The sequence below is a fragment of the Folsomia candida genome, unplaced genomic scaffold (assembly GCF_002217175.1).
Source record: "Folsomia candida strain VU population unplaced genomic scaffold, ASM221717v1 Fcan01_Sc026, whole genome shotgun sequence".
NCBI classification, from domain to species: Eukaryota; Metazoa; Arthropoda; class Collembola; order Entomobryomorpha; family Isotomidae; genus Folsomia; species Folsomia candida.
The window spans coordinates 534987-537912 of NW_019091218.1; the positions used below are offsets into that span (position 1 = coordinate 534987).

The window sequence follows — 2926 nt, forward strand, 5'->3', positions numbered from 1 at the left end:
GTTACCTTACGCTTGCTTTGTATAACCGTTGTTTTATACATACAGCCAGGCGCAAAATACATTTTACCCTACTGTATTTGAAGTACAAAATACTTGTTTTGTCAATATTGCAACTGAAATACAAGGCTCGTATTTTAAATACAATGAAAAATACATTGAGGGTATTCATTATTTCTTCGTATCCGTAGAATCGTAATATAGTTTACGAAGATAAAACAAGGGGTCAGGTTTCGTAAAAATCGTAAGCGCAGTAACGTGATTTTCGATGACAAAATCTTACGACGCTTACAAAATCTCGTAAGCGTCATAAGTTATTTTACGATACGAAGAATACTAAGGATACGAAGAAATAATGAATACCCTCATTGTCAAATACGAATTTTAAAAACATTAATTCCGGGATGGAGATTTGTTTTCATTCAATGTTTCTGGTAATCAAGGCATTTGTTCGGAATTCTGAAGGGTGTAACATATCGATATTTAGAAAACGTTTAATGCAAATTAATTGTAAAAAGTGAAATAAAAATGGCCTTCAAATTTGGTTCCCAAGCCGTCCAAATGTTGAAATGTTTTAAGACGAGATAAGCATTTTGTGTAACGGATGCATCAATTTGTTTGAAGGTTTCTGAAGGCATCTCCAACCCTATTAATGACAAAGAAGATAATAAGGACATAAATATGTACATATTCTTCAAGTTTGAGCCATGGCTAAATCTTGCTCCATAGGAAACCCTCACACTTCTCAAAATTTAGCCATGGCTCAAGCTCAAACGGATAAAGAGTATATATGTACATGAGTAGCAAAATTTTAGATATATGTACATATATCCAGAAATAGGAAAATGGGAGAAAATAGTCAAAAGTAATAAAATTCCAGCAGAAAAAGTAATCCGTGAAAAAGTACCTGACACAAGATGTAACAACATGTTTAAGGAATTGCCAAATTCATCTTCATTCCTTAACGACGTACATATTTCCGCCTATAAATGCATAAAACCATCAATTGGTCAACAAGCCATGGAAATAATTATAACTAGGTATTTATTAACTAGATTATAAATAAAGTTGTGCAAAATTTGTGATGTCCCCACTTACATAAATAAGGTTGAGAAAAAATTCTGCAACTTTTGATAAATTTTTACTTTCTTTGTGTAAGTTTTCCATTTTACTATTTCTTTGGAATGTTTATATTTTCTTTGGAGAAAAAAATTAACTCGATTGAAGATTTCATGATTGCAGAAAATTATTAATTTTCTTTGGAACAAAATATTATTTTCTTGGGCGCAATAAATTTGACCCGTTTTCCATAACCTTGAACAAATTTTAATCAAATTAAAAAGTCAAAACAAGCTTCATTGATTGCAACAATGCGTATTCTGCAAATATGCAGATATAGTTTTAGTTCATGGAAAATAATTGTCATTTTTTAATGAACTCATTAACAAACTTTTAACCAAGTTTCTTTTCTTATACCAAAAATGTATCGATAAAAATTAAATACTTACCGTTTTTCATGGGTCGAACCAATTAATTATCTAAGGCAGGAAGCTGATGTGCATAACAAGTAATTTGGAAGATTTGAGAATTTCAACACCTATTAAAATAAATTACTATTTATTAAATAAGTAGATTGGGTGCTCAATAAAATGAAATTTTAGGAACGTTTTTTTACGAATGACGATGGGGTTTGTAATTCCTTTTTGCAAACTTTTTGCTATCCTCACTCAACTCACATAAAGGTTAAATAAGATCTTGGGATATATGGAGATGGCCAGTGTCCTGACGTGATCGCATGCAAATTATAATACCCCCCACCCCCCTTCCTCCCACCACTCCAGCGAAATTAATTTTATTCCATTAAAAACCCAAATCTTCAAAGCTTAAAAATCACAAAGCTGATGCAAGTATGTAAAATGGGACACGATACTGTGCAACAACCGAAATGAAACCACGCAGTCAACTCGATGCAAGGTGCCGTTCATTAAGAAGTTCATTAGTTTTTCCTACATAAGTACATACACGTTTAACTCGCTCAAAATCCATGAAATTGACAACACATGTATCAAAAAGGCACAACTTTTATCAAATCACAACGTTCCATTTGAGCGGCCCACTGCAACGTAAAGTAAAACCCAGAAGGAGAAAGTTATTTATATCCGCTCTCGATCTTCTCGATTCTTTTGCACCGAGTGCATAGAAACGCGAATGTGCGTGTTTGCACGTACAGATGTATGTATGTGTCTTGAAAATGATGCAACTTCGCAAATTTTGGCACATTACAAATAAAAACTTGGAAAGTCAAAATATTTCTTCACAGAGAGTCCGTTCTCTGTGAATATATCCGACTCATCACCACCAGAGTTATACTATAAATAATCTATTACACTTTCTCTAAAAGATTATACGTCTGGAAAGCCGCACTCTCTTTTGTAGCTGTGAACCTATTAATTTCCTTTTTTCCATTTGCTTTCCAAATATTTGGCTATATTAAGTTATCCTTCATTCCAGCGATGTTATTAATCATCATAAAATTTTGGTTCGTATTTGCATATCTTGGGGAATTAGTTTTACCCATCATTGGTAGGGATACGGTTGAAGCGTAAAAAGAATTTATCCTTTTGCATCAAATTCTAAATTCAGGTAAAAATTACTCAAATTATGTTCACCCTTTAATCCCTAACAATTATCATTGCATGAGAAATTCGGAAGGAAGAAACAGGTCTCCTCTAAATCGTAAAAGACATCATATTGTGGAACGAAGGTAACTAACGTTTCCGGAAGATCATTGATTTTCATTATTCTCTCGAGAGGGTTCAAAATCTGTTAGCATATTAATGGGTTACTCCTATGCGAACCAAATGTTGAATTTGATAGTTTTTATATGCAACGTAGCCTTAAATTTGGGGATTTTCAGTTTTTCGGAGTT

At 32.9% G+C, this 2926-nt stretch overlaps 1 long non-coding RNA gene across 1 annotated transcript; it reads right to left on the minus strand.

The window, feature by feature from the left end:
• Window positions 1-390: 390 nt before the first annotated feature.
• Window positions 391-1931, minus strand: LOC110859564. The gene is made up of 4 exons (XR_002548872.2): window positions 1673-1931; window positions 1506-1594; window positions 905-980; window positions 391-643 (listed from the first exon to the last, which is right to left on the minus strand). It is a non-coding gene; the product is annotated as an uncharacterized LOC110859564 (long non-coding RNA).
• Window positions 1932-2926: the final 995 nt, after the last annotated feature.